This window comes from Mandrillus leucophaeus, unplaced genomic scaffold, assembly GCF_000951045.1.
Source record: "Mandrillus leucophaeus isolate KB7577 unplaced genomic scaffold, Mleu.le_1.0 Scaffold19, whole genome shotgun sequence".
NCBI lineage: Eukaryota > Metazoa > Chordata > Mammalia > Primates > Cercopithecidae > Mandrillus > Mandrillus leucophaeus.
Window position 1 is genome coordinate 7,614,987 of NW_012101920.1, and position 18,682 is coordinate 7,633,668.

Consider the following 18,682-nt stretch of genomic DNA (forward strand, 5'->3'; position numbering starts at 1 on the left):
GGGTCCAAGGGGCAGAGTTTTGAGGGCCAAAGTGAGGAGGGGACTTTATCCCTAAGGCGATGGAGGGTCTGTGAAGGGTTTTAATCCAGGGGTGGCATGTTAGAGTTGTGTCTGCCAAAGATGCTCCTGCTCATGGGACAAAGAAAGGCAATGGGTGAGAGAGGAAGCAGGAATCTTGGTTAGAAAGCACCTGCCATCATCCAGGCCCAAGAGGCGCTGTGTGTCCTGCCACAGTCTTCTTTCCAGGAACCTTTGCTTCCTCCAGCTGTCTTGAGAGTTGACTGCTAATGTAGACTGTGCTTGAGCCAGCTCCTCTGGGCTTGAAAGAACTCGTTGTTAAATATTCAGGAAATTTGTGAGCCCATTGTTAAACCATTGGTAGCTTTGCAATTGGCATAGAGGAAGTATTGACACCACAGACATTGGCAAAAGCTATAAATCAGCTCTCTTCCTCCTGTGATCCCTGAGAGCTGGTTTACCAGAGTACGAATGCTTCTAAAGACGCTGCTGTTGCCTTCTCTGGAAAAGTGTCCATGACTGAGAAGGTCCTCCTTGCCCACCCCACAGGCGTCGTATAGCTGATGACTGACTGACATGGGGTTTGAATGCTTTGCCTCGCACCTAACACAGTTTCAACTCTGTGGCATCATTTTTGTTCCAGGGCTCCCCATGGGACTGTGCTAGACTCCAGCTGAGACCAATCGTTGCCCAGACCCTTTCTGCCCTCACTGCCTTTCCAGCTTCTCCTTAGAGCCCTCCTTCAATACATGTCTTGTGTGAGGATCTCACAGCATTTGGCCAAGTGTGATGCCCAGACCACTTGTATCATGGTCCTGGAATCCCACCCTGGACCTACTGAGTCAGAGCCTTTGGATTTGGGGCCCTAGCACTTGCCTTTATAACAAAGGCTCTTTGAAACTAGCGTTTGAGGGAGCTTGGCTAAAGTTAGAGAAACAGAACAAAGATCTGCAGGAACAGAGCAGCCTTGAATGGGGGACCCGAGAGAGGAACCCCACCCTATGAATGGCCCCCAGGAGAGACGTTCAGGAGTTGCATTTTATTGACATCAAGTAGCAAACATTCCTGTGTCCCCAGGAAGGGTGAGGTTCTGTGCCAGGTTGGGATGAGTTTACTGAAATGTTCGAGAAAGAAAGCGCTCTTCCCGTGGAGAACACCGCTCTTAAAACTCCACCTCCCCGTGGCTTCACATCAGCAAAGCCCAGAGATCGCGCGAACCACACATGGAGACCAATAGGACTGAGAAGGCAGATCTGCCGGGGTTAGGGAAGAACTTGAACCTGCGGCTGCAAAGTCGGCGCTCGGCAGACACTCAGGATGCTCTGCTCCTTTCCAAGATCTGGGCCTTCCTTTTGATGACAAAAGTTGCCTTAGCCCCAGCTCCTAAGCACTTAGAAACAAAATAAAATTAAGTTTTGAATAACAAGTCTTCAGTTGTTGGGGTGAGGTCACTGTTGAACCACTGTGTCAGGCCCAAAGAATGTTTCCATTGCCCGCCGCCTCTCGGGTGACCCCCTCGAAGGAGGCCCGCCTGCTACAGCAGGTCACAAATAGAGGGCAATTAATTTTTACAGCCCTCTGCTCTCAGCGGCCACCACATGCTGGGGTGAGGTCACTCTTGCCGCTTTATTTTTATCTGTTTTAAAGATGTTGGTGCCTTGAGACTCACACTTCCCCCGTGAGCTCAGATTCCGTGGTTCACAAGTGGCGGTTCTGCAGAGCTCCATGGTGGGTGACTGTGGGTGACAGCAAAGACCACCACCTGATATTGTGTGAGCTCAGACGAGTTCCTTCCCCTCTCAAGGCCTTGGTTTTCTCAACCCCAAATGCTAAGCATCGACTAGACTAGCATTTCCCAAAAATCAGTAATTTCTGAACTGCCACCATCATTTTGTCCTGACCCAGCACCTGTACTATAATTCAAGTCCCTATTTTTCTTTTTCTGTGAATCACCTCACTTTTCTAATGAAACATTTAACTAAAAGGGAACTTGATATCATTATCATAAATGGAAGTCGATGTTGCTTGCCATTAATGAAAGGTAACTACAGAAATAAATACCTTGACCACAAATGAACATTGCTAAATTCCAGCCAGATACTGCTGCCTGCTGATGGCTTCAAGCCTGAGGCCTCTCTCTCTTTGTTCAAAAGGGAGCTTAGAAGTGTCAGGAGGTGCTAAAGACTCTTAGTGCCAGATGAAGAATTTTCCTTTGATCTAACCAGAGGGGAATAATTTTCACACTATATAAATCGATGCCCTAAAATCTAAAATCACCTTCCCCTCAACCAGCAGCTTGGATGAAGAAGCTGGGAACTTGGAAAGACACTGGTTTAGATCTTTCCTACAAATCTTTACTTTTGAGTGATGATATAAAGCTCTAGATTGCTTCTGGAGCTTTCTTCCAAGCTACCCAGCATTTGGCCAAGTGTGGTGCCAGGAACACGTGTATTACAGTCCAGGGACCCCAACCTGGACCTACTGAGTCAGAGCCTTTGGATTTGGGGCTCCAGCACCTGCCTTTGTAGCAAAGGCTCTTTGAAACTAGCATTTGAGGGGGCTTCACCCAATTTAGAGGAACAAAATGTGGCACTTGTCAGAAGGCCTACGGGAACAGACCAGCCTTGAATGAGGGCTGGAGCCTTCAATGACGGTGGACCGAGAATCCAATGTGGTTAGTGCTGGCGGTGTCGGCCGCTGTGCACTTGTGCAAATAAATGATTGTCTTCTGGATAAGGTAGAAATGCCTGGTGCTTATTCTGAGCCAGAGAAGACCCAGCAAATTCCTCTGACTCTGTCCCCAGAATGGTGTGGAATGAACACCCCTTCGATCCCAGGAGAGACCTTAAGGAGTTGGATTTTATTGACATCAAGTAGCAAACATTCCTGTGTTCCCAGGAAGGGTGAGGTTCTGTGCCAGGTTAGGATAAGATTATTGAAACTTTTGAGAGAGATAGAGCTCTTCCCGCTGAGAAGCGTCAACCTAGAGCTGTGAGTGGGGCTGGGGTTCCGGGCTGGCCCTGTCTCTGCTCTTGCAGTTTCACTGGGAGTTGTCAGCTCTGCCCTCTCTGCCAACAGAAACTTGGAAGCAGCCATGCCTTTCTGCCTCCCGCTCGCCCTCCCAACAGGTCTGATCAATGTCCGTTTTAAAGCAGGACATTTCTTCTCGCTGTGGAGCCTGTGAACATACGGCTCTCTGGAGCCCAGCTTCTCCTTGTTCGTTGTCGTGCAGGGACTGCCGTTTGGAGAGAAAAGTCAGGTTGGGAGGCTCTGCTGCAGTCCCCCTCTTTGAAAACCAGGTGAATTCCAAGCAAGGGCAAAGATGATCATGTATCCTGAGAGGTTCCAAGGCTCTGTGCCTCGCCTCCTCATCTGAGGCAAGGTAGCCACTGTCCCATCCTCATAATATGGCTAGGAGGAGGGAATCAAGTCAAGTCTACAAAGCACTGAGCACACACACACTAAATAACAGAAGCTGTTCTGGGCGGGATAGTGTCCCTCCCAAAATTCTTGCCTCCCCAGAACCTCAGAATGTGGGCTTATGTAGAAATGCAAATGTACTTAGGTCAGTTGACATCATAATGGATCAGGGTGGGTCCTAAATTCAGCGACTGGCACCCTTACGAGAGGAAAGGGGTACAGAGCTATAAGAACACAGGAGAGAGGAGCCACTTGGCCGAGAGTCAGACTGGAGTTTTGCTGCCATAAGCCAAGGAGCATGGAGGACTCCTGAGTTGCGTGGAATGGATTTTCTCTTACAGCCCCCAGAAGGAGCCAGCCCTGCTGATACCTTGACGTTGGACTTCTGGCCTCCAGAATTGTGAGAGAACAAATTTCTGTTGTGTTCAACCCCCTGGTTCTCTGTAACAGCAGCCCTAGGATTATAATGCAGAAGCTAATTTACTGAGCACATAGTAGGTACTAAGCATTTTGTTAAACACATTACACACATTGTCTCCAATCCACCCACCTGATGAAGTTGATGCTGTCATCACTTCCAGGTTACAAATGGAGAAACCGAGGCCCTGGGATGCTGTCATCACTTCCGGGTTACAAATGGAGAAACCAAGACCCTGGTGCTCAGCTGCCCAAGTGCACCCAGGTAAGTGGCAGACCCGGAATTTTTAAACCCTTGTCTCTCTGTTTCCCAAAACCTTGTTTGTTCTAGTATCAGCTCCATGAGGCAAGAACTGGGTAGGGCTCTTGTTTTCTAATGGATCTCATACCTGGCAAAGTTCCTGGCATGTTGCAGGCCCTCAAAAAAATGTGTAATGACTGCAGCTGGGCATGGTGGCTCACACCTGTAATCCCAGCACTTTGGGAGACCGAGTTGGGTGGATTGCCTGAGGTCAGAATTTCGAGACCAGCCTGGGCAACAGGGTGAAACCCCATCTCTACTAAAATAAAAATACAAAAAATTAGCCGGGCATGGTGGTGGGCATCTATAGTCCCAGCTACTTGGGAGGCTGAGGCACGAGAATCACTTGAACCCGGGAGGCAGAGGTTGCAGTGAGCAGAGGTAGCACCATTACACTCCAACCTGGGTGACAGAGCAAGACTCTGTCAAAAAGAAAGGAAGAAAAGAAAAAGGAAGAAGGAAGAAGGAAGGAAGGAAAGAGAGAGAAAGAAAGAAAGAAAGAAAGAGAGAGAGAGAAAGGGAAAAGGGGAATGACTGCATTCTGTGATCCTGTAAATTCAGAGGATTTGGGAAGTGTACGCCCTTTATTGAGCTAGTAAATAAACAGTATATTGAAGGCCTACTGTGCGCCAGGCACCAGGAACACAGCAACAAACAAAAGAGTCATAGCTCTGGCTTCGTGGAGTTCCCAGTCCAGCAGTGGGGCACTGACACTGAGGAGGTGAGCCCTGAGAGAAAGCAGGTGGTTCCTGTGCTGGTCATTGTACTGAGTGCAGGGAAGGACCTCACAGGGAAAAGCAGCACAGAGGAGCTGAGGATGCTGTGTGACAGAAACGGTGCCATCGTGTTGCCTGGGGTTCTCTCCGAAGGCCCGTACTGCATCCAGGACTGTGGGGGCCTGGACAGCAGGCTGTCTTGAGAAGATTCTAGAAAAGTCTAAGAGTTCATCCCTTTTATTAGCTATATTGTTTACTCTTTAGAAAAAAATAAAAGGAGGTCCGGCTTTCTTCCCTTGGCCTCTAAGATGCCTGACCTTGCACCCAGGGCCTTCCAGGTTGGGCCCTTGGTAACAAAAGCAGGGGCCCCACAGTGACGGCCCCTCCAGCGAGGAGGCTGTGCTGCTCAGCCTGGGCCTCCCGCACTCCCCTGGGAACACGTAGCAGGTGCAGACAGCCAGCCTGGAACCTGGGAAGCTTGTCCAAGGCCACAGCCAGCAAACCCGTTTCCAGAGCATCCCCACTTCCTGGGGTGCGCACCCTCCTCCCTACTGATCTCCAAAGTCGAGCCCTGAAGAAATTCTAAATTAAAATACAAAAAATTAGCCGGGCCTGGTGGTGGGCACCTATAGTCCCAGCTACTTGGGAGGCTGAGGCACGAGAATCACTTGAACCCAGGAGGCAGGGGTTGCAGTGAGCAGAGATAGCACCACTACACTCCAACCTGGGTGACAGAGCAAGACTCTGTCAAAAAGAAAGGAAGAAAAGAAAAAGGAAGAAGGAAGGAAGAAAGAAGGAAAGAGAGAAAGAAAGAAAGAAAAAGAAAGAGAGAGAGAAAGAAAGAAAAAGAAGGAAAGAGAGAGAGAGAAAGGGAAAAGGGGAATGCAGCCCCTGAATCGGAAAGTCAGGGAGAGGAGGTGCTGTGATGTCTGCGTAGGGTCTTAACTTCGGTTCTCTAAAGGAGAGAAGAAAGGAAGGGAAGAGAACAGCTGGAAAAAGAAAAAAGAAAGAAAATGGCTATTTATCTTGATTTTTATTTGGTTATAAAAATAACCCAAGTTTGCGCTAAAAAGTTCAAACGTAAGAGAATCAGTTGGTCTTTAGGCTTTGGTGAGCACAAGAACCTAGTGGGGAGATGATTTAAAATGCAGATTCTGCGGGCCCTGTCCTGGGGTGATTCCGGGGTAAGCAGCTCATGGGGTGCACGCTTAGAAGTGCTGATGTAGAAAGTACGTGCCAGGCCGGGTGTGGTCGCTAACGCCTGCAATCCCAGCACTTTGGGAGGCCAAGGCGGGTGGATTACCTGAGGTCAGGAGTTCGAGGCCTGCCTGGCCAACATGATGAAACGCCGTCTCTACTAAAAATACAAAAATTAGCTGGGTGTGGTGGCACATGCTGTAATCCCAGGCAGGAGAATCGCTTGAACCCAGGAGGCAGAGGTTGCAGTGAGCCGAGATCGTGCCACTGAATTCCAGCATGGGCAACAAGAGCAAAACTCTGTCTCCAAAAAAAAAGAAAAATATATATATGTATATATGCCATTCCTTTCCAATTAGAAGCATTCTGCAGGGAGAGAAAGTTCCACCAGGGAAAGACTGGAAGGATGGTGGGCCCCCTGGAGAGACTGCAGAAGCCTGTGCATGACATCTCACCTTTCGGCAAGGATCCTCTTCTAGCTCAGAAATTCTGCTTTGGGACAGGACCCAGAGTGGAGTCAGCTCCACATCAAGTCACTCAGAGGTTGTTGATGGGTTAGACGTGAGGTGCTGTGAGAAGCGTGGCTGGACAGCATTTAAAACAAACCAGAATGTCAGAACTCACCGAAGATCAGGACGCTGCCCAGAGCTAGCCTGAAGGGGGGTCCTAGAAAGACCTAGCTGGAAGGGGGCTCCTAGGAAGACGCCAGCATCGACCACAGAGCAAAGATCTGCAGGCTGGAGATTTTAAGAAGTTTCTAAAACTTTTATTGTTGTTACATAAAACTGGCCAATTAATGTTAGTGTTACCAGAGCTGGGAATTTCTCCTTAGAAGCTCAGTGCTTGTTCCTGGTGGCATAAGTGAACATTTGTCCCACTGTTAGCTCTGAATGTTCATCCTTCAAGAATGTGGCTGTTCCTCACTCTAAATACACCGTAATCATTCTGTTTGGTCTTTAAATGAGCAAATCATTTTCATGGGTTTCTGAGGCCCAGAAATGTTTGATCCCATATCATGGGATCAGAAAGGCCCATGCATGTTTTTGGAAAGTTCAGAAAACTCTGCCTACACATGTCAGCTGGGAGGGCTTAGAAAGAGTTACCTGCTGCAACATGGACAAACCTTGAGGACATTGGGCTAAGCAAAATAAGCCAGTCATGAAAGGACAGACGGGATAATTCCACTTGGAGGAAGCACCTAAAGTGACCGGAGTCATAGAGACGGGAAGTGGAATGGAGGCTGCCAAGGGCTTGGGGGAGGGGGAACGGGGAGGTATTCAGCCCGGGCAGAATTTCAGTTTGTGGTGATGATGAAAATGTTCTACTGGGCCAGGAGCAGTGGCTCACGCCTATAATCCCAGCACTGTGGGAAGCTGAGGTAGGCAAATCACCTGAAGGTCAGGAGTTTGAGACCAGCCTGGCCAACATGGTGAATTAACCAGGCATGGTGGCGGGCACCTGTAATCCCAGCTACTAGGGAGGCTGAGGCAGGAGAATTGCTTGAGGCCAGGAGATGGAGGTTGCAGGGAGCCGAGATGGCACCACTGCGCTCCAGCCTGGGTGACAAGAGCAAAACTCCATCTCAAAAAAAAAAAAAGAAGCTCTTTTGATGGAAGGCGGTGACAGTTGTACAACAATATGAATGATGTGAATGTACTTAGTGACCTGAAGCCATACACTTAAAAAGATAAATTTTATCCTATGCATATTTTGCCACAATTTTTTAAATAAAACTTCCCCAAATCTGCAAGCCTGACATCTTTGAGATTTGCATAAAGTTTCCGTCTACAGTGAGGAAGTTTCACCTTATTGTCTGGAAGCCCCAACCACTAAAAATTGGGATCCAAGGTTCTCAGGTTCTTGTCACCCCTTCACCACTCCCCCGACCCTCACTAGCCTATTGCTGCTCCCACTAACATTGCCCTCCAAGTACTAGGCCCACAGCCACAGCGGCCCGGCGCCATCCCCACTACCCCTCCACACAAGCTCTCTTTTCTGTTTTACCAACAGAACTGGGACTGGAAGGGTTTAACCCCAGGGCTCTGGCAGTTTCCATTTCTACATGTCAAAAAGGCTTTTTAGCCTAAACTTAAGCCGAGTATGCCTCCAGGAAATACTCGCTTCTTCCCTGTCCCCCAGGGAACCAGGCCTGGGGCCGGATGAAAGAAGCAAAGAAAAGGGAATTTATGCACTGAAAAAAATGGGGCAAGAAGCACTGCCAGCTGTTCTGCCCAGCTGTTCCGGTCACACTCTGTCCCATCCTTGGGGACTGTGCTGGTCTGGTCACTGTGTGGGAGGTGGACCCTCTGCCTAAAGCAAGACTGTCTGTGCACGGAGAATTGGGAAGAACATGGACCTGGAGTCAGAGGCCTGGGTGCTGGCTCTGTCTGAGCTGGACCGAGAAGTATAAAGTGATGCTCGCTAGAAGGATTTGCTGATATAATCCACACAGAGGCTCGACCTGTGTGCACATGGATCAGAGTATGCACTTAATGAGTGGTCATGCCCACGAAGAAGAAAGAGGAGAAGGAGGAGACAGAGGAGGAGGTGGGGATGGAAATGGTAACGACTCTCTCGGCCAACCCTCAGATCAGTCAAACTGGCTACTGAGGTCACAGGAGCCCAACTCAAAGTAACTGAGAAACAAAAGGGAGTTTACTGGTTCATTTTAAGGTGTTTTTCAGAAGTAGATCTCGCTGCAGGCCCGGCTGGATCCAGGAACTCAGGCTCTGTCTTCTGGGATCTTTCTCCTTCTTGCCTCTGCCTGCTTCTACTCAGCTTCTGGCTCTCCTCCTTCAAAAAGGCTCCTGTCCCTTGGCCCCATGGCGGAGACAGCAGCCTCTGCCATTTTAGGTGTGTGTCCTCTCAGTGGCAGGAACAACACAAAAAGCTTCTTTCTGTGCTGCTCCAAGCACAGCAATTTCAGGGAATACCATTTCCGGCCCAACCTCTTGACAAGAGGGATGAGGCCATAACGGCTTAAGTTAGGTCACCTGCCATCCCAGGGGGTACGGGGACCAGGCACTGTGATGACAGTCCTAGAAGAATCATCCTTGTTCCCCAAAGGAAAGAGACGTTGTCCAACATCATGCACTGTAGACCCTTCCTTTCCTTTCTCTTCCTTCCACTGCCTCACCCTTGACACCCCACTTTCCAGGGACCGTTAAGACCATCAGGTGACCAACTGCCAGGTGGGAAAGGACCTGAGTGACTTATTAGCCATTTGTACCTTCAAGTGAATTCATTTCAGGGGGTTACTGTCATCACTCTCAGTTAAATGGTGTTCGGATAGTGGAATGAGGCAATGGAGGAGACACTCGAATGTGGTTGAATAGTTCAATGAGAAGAGAGGCCACCTTGTCTTTTGTTTTCTACACCTTCCCACTGAGCCTGCTCCAGACCAGGAATGCTCACAAGCACCTCCACCGTTCATCCTGAATGGCTCTGGAGGCCAAGGCTGGGAAAGCCGTGGGAAGGTAGTTTGGGGATTTCCCTTGGTCTACCCCAAGGTTTTCCCGGAGGCAGCCTGACCCAAGCCTCCTGTGAGGCAGAAGCCGCTTCCAGCACAGCACTTGGAGCGCTTGGAGCACCTTGTGGCCAACATCGAATGTCATTCCTGCCCTACGTCTTTGCTGCATTCATCAATGCCTTAGACAGTCACAGCACCCATTCCTCTGGCCACAGTGGTAGGTTCAGGAGTGGGCAGTTGGCCTCAGTCAGGTCATTTGGGCCCTCTCTGAAAATGGCTGTGTTTGCTGTTGGTGGTGAAGTGGCTTTTCCTTTTGGGTGTGGAGCTGCGAGGACACCCGTGGATGACAGCTTGGGTGCCCCCTGACTGCAGGGCAGGGCAGCCTCTTTTCTAGAAGCAGACCAGAAGCCACATAGAATCAAGTGAGGAGAGACACAGAATGATCCAGAAGACAGAGCTCAAGTCCCTAGATCCAGCCGTGCCTGCCACTAGCACTCTCCCAGAATTTCTAGTGAAAATGAGGCAGTACACTTCCTTGTTTTTCTTAGCTATTTTGCACTGGGCTTCTGGACCTGCAATAGAAAGACTGATGGATCCAAAGACTGTCTGGAAGGAAAGAATGATCTGCCCAGAGTGGGTGAGGGAACCCACTCTAGGCAGGACCCCCATGAGCTGCCTCTGCTGGCTGGCCTGACATTCTCATTCAACAACTTACTGAGAATCAGGAAAAAACAGCTGGGACTCATGAGAGTCACCCCATGGGCTGTGCAGCCAGCTGCCTGATGCCCTCGGCTCTGCCACATGCCAGCCCTATGACCTGGTGAAAGTCACTTCACATCTCAGTTTCCTCACCTGTAAGTTGGGTCGATGAGAGTAGCTTCCCCAGACCCGTAGGCTGTGGGAGGAAAGGAAAGCCACCAGAAGCCCCCTCAGGCCCATGCACGGCCCCACACCCCACTTCCCAGCACAGGTGGGCCATGCAGCTCTGGGGTTGCCAGCTTACTGTCCATCCTTTTCCTGAACTGAGAGTTACTTGGGGCCAAGGGTCTTCCTTGTGCCACTCACCATGGAGTCACCCTACTTTTGATGGCTTAGCTTTTAGTCAATAATGACTTGGCTAAATGGATGTTGAATGGATGCTGGGACTTTGCCTCATGGATTTGTGAGTGGTTTGCTCACCAGAGAAACACAGACACGTGCCCCTCCCAGGATCTTTTCATTCCCACCCCCAGTGCAACCTGTGAGGTCGTCATTTCTCTGTAAGAAGCCACAGTGTACAACCTGTCAGGGGCCCAGCTCGCCGGTGCTGAGAGCTTCCATCTTTCCTGCCCACCTGGTAGTTGCCTGGAGGCAAGGGTGTCGTGTCATTCATCCTAAGAACACGAGGCAGTCCTGGGATTTTCACACTGGAGTTCCCGTTTCTAAGGAGTTCTCTGAGTTCCTTGGTGAGGGAGGGGTCCTGGAAGAGACAAATGGAAGCTGGAGACTGGCTGGGAGCTCCAATGGCCATCAGGCTTAGAGATGAAAGTGGCCTGGCCAGGGAGAAGGCAGTGGGGTGAGCGTCGGTCAACCAGGACATGAGCATGAGGGGTGAGGAGTACCCCAATTCTGGACCCAGGTTGCCTCACACAACAGGGCACTGCCACCTGCTGACTCACCATCATTGGCAGGTTACTTGTGTTCTCTGTGCCTCAGTTTCCTTTTCCATAATAGAATGCTGATCATAGAGCCTACTTCATAGGGCTATTGTGAAGATCAAATCAATTAATATATACAAATGCTTAGAATCAGCCATCAGCACGCGGTGAATGCAGTGTGAGTCCTTCCCTCCATCTTTATTATCACAGCCTCTTCATGTGGGGCATGACTAAGAGGCACTGATGTCCTGGATCAGGGACCTTGGTATTCATAGTTCTACCCCCGGGGGCCAATAGACAGTGGGGAGCTCTCTGAACACTGGTGCTACAGAATCATAAGGAGCAGAAGCAGCTGATGGCGGGAGGCCCCCTGGCAGCCAGAGCCTTCCACCGTGGATGACATGTCCACTCAGACCTGACATTCCTCCTAAGTGGCTGCACAGGCTCAATCTCGGGGACACTAAGTGCTCCCTCTTCTATTTGCTGCAGAGAACAACAGTAGAAATTGTAATTTACAGGTTGTCTGCAAATTACCGCCTGGTCTGATTTATAATTCATAGTACAATATTTATTTCTAACAGGAAATTAATTTTGGAAACTCAGTGGGTGATTAAATTAAATTGCAAAACCATTCCACTTGCTTGGGAGGAGGGGGGTGAGTTACTGGAGATTATATTAAGAGATAAATTGGGAAGCATCTACGCTCGGAAAATCTGAGACAGGAGGAGGGAAAGGAGGAGGGAAACAGTTCATCCCTACTCGAAGGAGATGGCCGTCTTGTCAAACATTTGTTACAGAACATGTGCCCTCCTGCTTTGGGGTCTCACAGTTACTCATAGCCTTTTCCCAGTGGATTTGTCATTAAGGGAAAGAAAAATAAAAGCCGAATTGACTGTATATCCAGTTCAATGGCACTCTGAATAATGAACAATCCTAGGGAACAAGGTGGAAGCTCATAGCATTCTCATGACCAGTCTTGGGAGCCACACAGCATCATTTCTGCCATATTCCCTATCGCTCCACCCAAGCTCCTCCCACTACTGAATGGGAGGAGTGTCAATGTCACATTTGTTAGAAGAGCAAGTGGGGTGGAATCATTGATGGCACTCTTCTCTGAAAAACACAATCTGCCCCAGGGTATAATATCTTAGCCAAGAGCCTGACAGATAGCAAGAAGCACCGTGAATGTCAGCCATTCCTTCTGGCTTGGGGGACGAGGAAGGTCACCTGGAGGAGATGGTGTTGGACTGGGCTTTGAGCAGTAAGGATTTCCATCGGCAGATGCTGGCTTGGGACACCTGGGGCAAAGGGATCAGAATGAACAAAAGAAAGAACAGAGAGAAAGGCTTGACAGAAGCTGATGGCCCCGCCTGTGTGGAGCGTCGGGAGTGTGGAATGTGGGGTGAGAGATTTCCAGGAGCCATGAAGGCCAGGTGTCCAGGACTGGACCTTGGAGGGAGCCCTTTAAGGGAAAGGTTTTGAATCTGATGGAAAACGTTTCTGATTTTGGAGTGAGAAGCAGCCCTAGAGATTTATTCCACCACTTGTTTATTCATTCAACAATTTTCCATGAAACAAACCCTAGTACATGCCAGATATCGGGGAATATACTGCTGAACAATATAAACATGGTGCCTGCCTGTGTAGCTTACAGTCTTGCAGAAGAGACAGTGACAGCAATAGGCATATTATTACACCATGGCAGATTCTTGAGTGTTGGTGTGGAGAATGGCAGGGAGACACCTTGTAAGAGACTCTGGGAAAGGCCTCCTGGGTGCTGACATTTTGGCTGAGTTCTGGAGGATAAAAGGGAGGGTGGGTGGAGATCAGCTAGAAGATGCATCCAAGGGGGAGGGGATGTGGAGAGAGGAGTGGGCAAGGCACCGAAAGCCACCAGTGTGCCTGGAATAAAGTGGGGTGGAGGAAGGGGAGGGTGGGGAACACAAAGCCAGGCAGCACCTATCATGGGGGTCCTCTGTGGTCACAGTAAGAACCACTGAGAGTTATTGGAGCATTTTACACATGCTCACAATGCCATCCAATTTAAGTTTTTAAAAGATGGCTCAGGCTGCTGAATGGAAAACAGATCAAGGGGTGGGTAAGAGTGGATGAAGGAGAGAGACCCTTGGGATGTGGTGAGACCTTGGACTAGGGAGGAGATGAATACCAGGAATGGGATCCAAGATGTGTTTTGGAGGAAGATCTCATGTCACCTGCTGGTGGATGGGAGGAGCAGGTGAGGAAAGGTCTGGGACGTCAAGATGACTCTCAGGGTCAGGTTCTGCCCTGCTGTACCCTGCAGGGATGCCCGCCGAGATGGACAAGGGCAACTTTGGAGGCAACCCCAGGGCACCATTTGGATGTTGGCCTTTGCTGCATGACAGAGTCATTATGGAGAGGGCAGGTGGATGCCTGGGTCTGAGACTTGAATCTTATCACTGACTCCAAATGGCCTTCATGGTGGTTTTGGAGAAGAGGAAATTGTGCCTGAAGTTGGTTCGGAAGACTCACTCCTGAACAATGTGGACTGGGGTGAGAAATGAGGGAGAAGGGGAGGTAGCTTGAAGGGTGCTGCTTTGAGGAGATGAGAGGACGAGGGCTCCGAACTCTGCCCGCTGCCGTAGGGAAAGAAACCCCAAGTGCATCAAGGGCCAAGGGGTTGACCACAGTTGTCCCAGGGCCTCAGACGACGATTTCTCAATCAGGGCCAAAGAGCTCACACACTTCTAATCAAATAAGCTCATCAAAGGGACAGCTAAGAGCCTGAATATCAGGGACTGTTCCACTGACATAATTTTTTACTGTGAATTAATTTTCTTTTAAATGTCCCAAAGAAGCACTGACAATCGCAATATAGTACTGAGGAGAGAGCAGTGGATGGGAGCTCAGGAAATATGAGATCTACTCTGCCTTTACTGCTAACCAACTGGACACCTTGGGCACGTCATTTCAGTCTGTGGGCCTCAGTTTCCTTCATCTGCCAGGCCAGAGTAAAATTGATGTATCACTCAGCAGAGCAATATTGATGCAAAAGCACCACCTGTGAGCTCACGTTCCCTGGATACTCACCAGCTAGTGCAGTACCATGAGCCACGGCAAGTACCTTCGCTCCTCAGCCCAGGTGGGATGGATTAGGAAGTGCCCAGGAGCCAATGCCCTCAGTCAATAGAACCTGGGGGTTGGGAAAGTATGTCTGAGGCATGCCCCACACCATCTCCCAGGGGTCTCCAGTGAAATTGCCTACAGGAGTAGCAACTCCACAACCAGCTCATTACCACCCTGTGTCTGTTTCCTCCCTTTCCTTGCCTCTCCGTTCCTCACACCCCAACAGGAGCTTCCTGGGATCAATCGCCAAACAAACCGCTTGCACCAAAAGCCTCAAATTAGGAGCTACTTCTGGGCCAGGCTCAGACAACTACAAACTCCAAATTCAGAGATCAGAAGGCATGAATAGTGGATGAGGCTACACACATGTACACATGCATGCACATACATGTGTACAGCACATAGCATCCAGCACAAGGCCTGGCCCTTCACAGACGCTCAGCAAATACTTTTTAAATGAGTGAATTAATGAATGAATGGCCTTCCTTTTTGCAGCATTTACCTCAAGTCCCCGGCAGTTCAGGACATCAACAAAGGTGTCAGAAAGCACAGGCAGGATTCCTGGGGTGCGATCTGGGGTCATTCCAGGAGCCTGTCTGGGGATAGGAAGGGCAGGGAGCCCTCATCTTCCACTCTGCCCCTCCCAGCAGTCCTGCCAGTCTCTGCCGGGGGCTTCCCTCCCCCACCAGCTCTCTTGCTGGGCCCCCCACCCTAGCCCATCTGTTCAGCATGTGTAAGCATTGTCAAATTGTTTGAATAAATTGTCACTCCGATTAAAATGTTTATGTCTGCGGGATGACTCGTTTCTGCTAAATTGTACCCAAATAGTCTCACATTTGCTGTAGATATTTGACATCTGTGTCTGGTCCCCCCACTGACGACCAGATGGAGAGCTGGATCCACGCAGAAGCTCCCCTGCTCCCTTGTGCACTCATCACTCACAACCTGAAGCCACTCAGGGCTTGGGCCAAACGGGTGGGAGGGAGGATAGACTGGGTGTCTTGCCCACCCTGCCTTTGACAAACCTCATGGGTAAACACACACACACACACACACACACACACACCCCACAAGTTTAATTTTCCTTAGATCAGACTTAGATGGCAAGATCTTTAGTGCCTCTTGGTCCTAAGGTTGGCTCCAAAAATTTGAAAAAAAATTTCGGTGCCTTCTCAAAGATGGTCAATGTTTACTGTGTGTTAAAAAGTGCAGATAAAGGACATCCCGAGAAGACTCCCGTACACCCCTGGGATCCCAGACTCAGCTGGTCAAAGCACCAGCACTTTTGCAAGGTACAGAATTTCCTTGTGATAGCCTTCACTCTACAGGATGGCTGGCTGTATAGATGGAAGGAAGGAAGGAAGGAAGGAAGGAAGGAAGGAAGGAAGGAAGGAAGATGGACGGACGGATGGATGGACGGATAGATAGATGAACATAACAAACATCATCTATTGAATGTCTGCTGGTGTACATGTAGCATTTACTTTCTTTATCACTAGCAATAATTAGTGTTCTATTATTGCATAACAAATTACCACAAACTTAGTGGCTTAAGACAACACACATTTGTTATCTCACAGTTTCCATGGGTCAGGTGTCTAGGCATGACTTAGATGGATCCTTTACACAGGGTCTCACAGGCTGCAATCAAGGTGTTGGCTGGGCTGCATTCTCATCCAGAGACTTGACTGTGGAAGAATCTGCTTCCAAGCTCTTTCCTGCTGTGGGCAGCACCCATTTCTTTTCCCAACTCCTTACTGGTTGTCAGTTGGAGGTCCTAGAGGAATCCGAAGTTCCCTTCCACATAACTGGCTTTATAGGCAGTTCACACGTGGCAACTTGCTTCTTCAAGACCATCAAGAGGTTCTCTCTCCAGTCTGCTAAGATAGAGTCTGATGTGGTCACCCCAGGAGAAACATGGCCTAGGGGATGGCAGCCCCTTGCCACTGAGGCAGTCCTCACAGGTTCTGACTTCTGCAGCTGGCTGCTGATAGACATCCCAGCAGCTGGAGCAGTCAGTTCTTATGGGGGTGGGATCTGGGGATGTACTTCCATACCCACTACAGGTAACACAGCTGAAAAAAACAAAGGCAGGAGTGGTCCTGCACTTAGGACAGCTGTGAGCTGGATAAGCCCAGCCCAGAGAAGCACCCGCTGGACCTGGCTGTGTCTGGATGGCATCTGCCCAGAGCTGTGCTGGGATGGACGTGTTCTTTTGCAATGTCAGCTGCAACCATTTCTCATCCAGGAGAAATTTCCACCTCCCTCTGTCTCTCTTCTCCAGGCGATTGCACCCCACAAGGCCAGAGATCTCTTTTATTGAGCATCTATTACATGCCGAGTACTGGAGAATGCCACTCCCTCACCTATCAGTGCTGTCTACAGGGCCTCCTTACAGGGGACTGTGAGAGTTAGAGGGAACAGTGCATGTGAGAAGTTCAGGACAGCATTTGGCTTAAAATAAGCACCCAACATAGAGCAGACAGTGATGTGAACATGCCCTCACCCAAAACACCCCCAACACCCTCCAGGGCTTTCCTCTCACCACACTTCCGACATGTGGGGCTGGTGATTCTCTGAGGGGCTGCACTGTGCGTCCTGGGATATTTAGCAGCATCCTTAGCCTCTGCCCGAGATATGCCAGGAGCACACCCTACCTCCCCCATTTTGACAATCAAAAATGTCTCCAGACATTGTAAAATGTCCCGTGTGGGAGGGGCAGAACGGTCCCTGATGGAGAAACAACTGCTCTGGCAGAAGACAGACCAAGACACAGTGCAGGGCCTGGGGAGACGTGTGGCCTTCTCAGAGAGGCAGTCGTTGGCCAGCCATCAGCTCTGGGTAGGATTTCTGAGGTGAGGGGGAGGAGAGAGAAAAATTCCAGGATGTGGGAAGAGCACACGGGCCGCGGTGTGGTGGGGACCCATGCTGCTGGCAATGTCCACCCCAAGTCGGGGCACAGGGGCTCTGTGGGCTGAGTCATTATGGAGAAGTGTTCATGATCAAATGCTTAGCTCTACCTCCGCCCGACCCCTTCCCTTTCTGTTATTTTATGTCCTCCTCTCTTTTTTTCACCATTCCATTTTAGGGCTTCCCCAAACATGTGCTTCCCAGGACCCTGGCTCTTGGAGACGCCACCTTACTTCAAGGGTCTCTCGCTGTACAAAGCCTCTGCTGGCCCCTTGGGCAGCCAGACACTGCCCCCAGCTCCCCCTCCCCAGCAGCGACGTCCAGTCCACGCAGGTCACGGGCATCCATCCTGCCAGGCCACTCCCCCGTGGAGACGCCCAGCTCTGGGAACGCTGTCCCCACACTCCTTTTGGGTTTTTCCGCTGCGCTATTCCTCGCGCCTTCAGCTGAAATAACACAGGTGCCTGCCTCTTCTTTTCTGCCCTCCCAGAGAAGCCAAACATCCGCAGGAGAGGGGACATGGAGACAGCCAGAGCCCTTGTCTGGGTCCTGCCCTGCCTCCTCTGCCTGGGAAGCCTTTGAATCTGTTTACCCTCCTCAGCCGGCCAGGGTCAGGCCACGGGGTGCTGACTCCTGCCAGGCCCACTGGCCTCGCCAAAGCCACAGCTTGTCCTGCCCAAGGCCAGGGACCTGTCCTCTGCCAGCTTAAACCCTTCAAGGCTATTCTGCAGCGCATCCAACCAGCTTCTGCCTTCCCATCCACTCTGTCAGCCTCCCACCCACGATGGCAGAGGGAACGTGGTGGCCAGGGCAGACAACAAACCCTGACTCAGAGCAGGGTCTCCCTCACCCTCCCTCCCCACTCTTATTTGGCTGTAAATTTGTCAATTTGTCCTCCAGCATAGGTTCTGGATATGAGCCCTTCCTGTAGGAGAACCCATCCTGATTCTTGCAGATGTCTCTTCCTAGGTGCCCATGTGAGTCCCTCACCCCCGAGTCTGCCACCTCCACAGCCAGAGGGGCCCCATGGAGATGGAAGTTAAGTCCCAGGTGTCACCTCTCAGCTCATGATGCTCCCGTGCATCCGCATCTTATGCAGTATAAAAGCTGAAGTCCTGGTTATGGCCTCGGTCCCATGACACCCGCCTCCTGCCTCTTCCCGTACTCTGCCTGCACTCTCCCACAGTGTTCTGTCCCAGCCCACCAGCCTCCTTGCCAGTCCTCAGGTGCTGGGTCCACTCTCCCCTCCTGACCTGCACACTTGCTGTTCCTCCACATGAAACAGGCTCCTGCTAGACCAGCACATTACTCCCTTGTTTTCTTTAGATCTGTACATTTTGCCTTCTCTTTGAGACTTTTTCTAACCACGTTATATTTACATTAGACACAACAACACCACCACCACTACCACCATCACTACTATAATCACCATCATCACATCATCATATCACCACCACCACCACCACTACCACCATCATCACCATAATTACTA

General features: G+C 50.2%; 1 pseudogene; it reads right to left on the reverse strand.

The window, feature by feature from the left end:
* Positions 1–2,589: 2,589 nt before the first annotated feature.
* On the reverse strand, positions 2,590–14,863 carry LOC105538335 (annotated as a pseudogene).
* Positions 14,864–18,682: the final 3,819 nt, after the last annotated feature.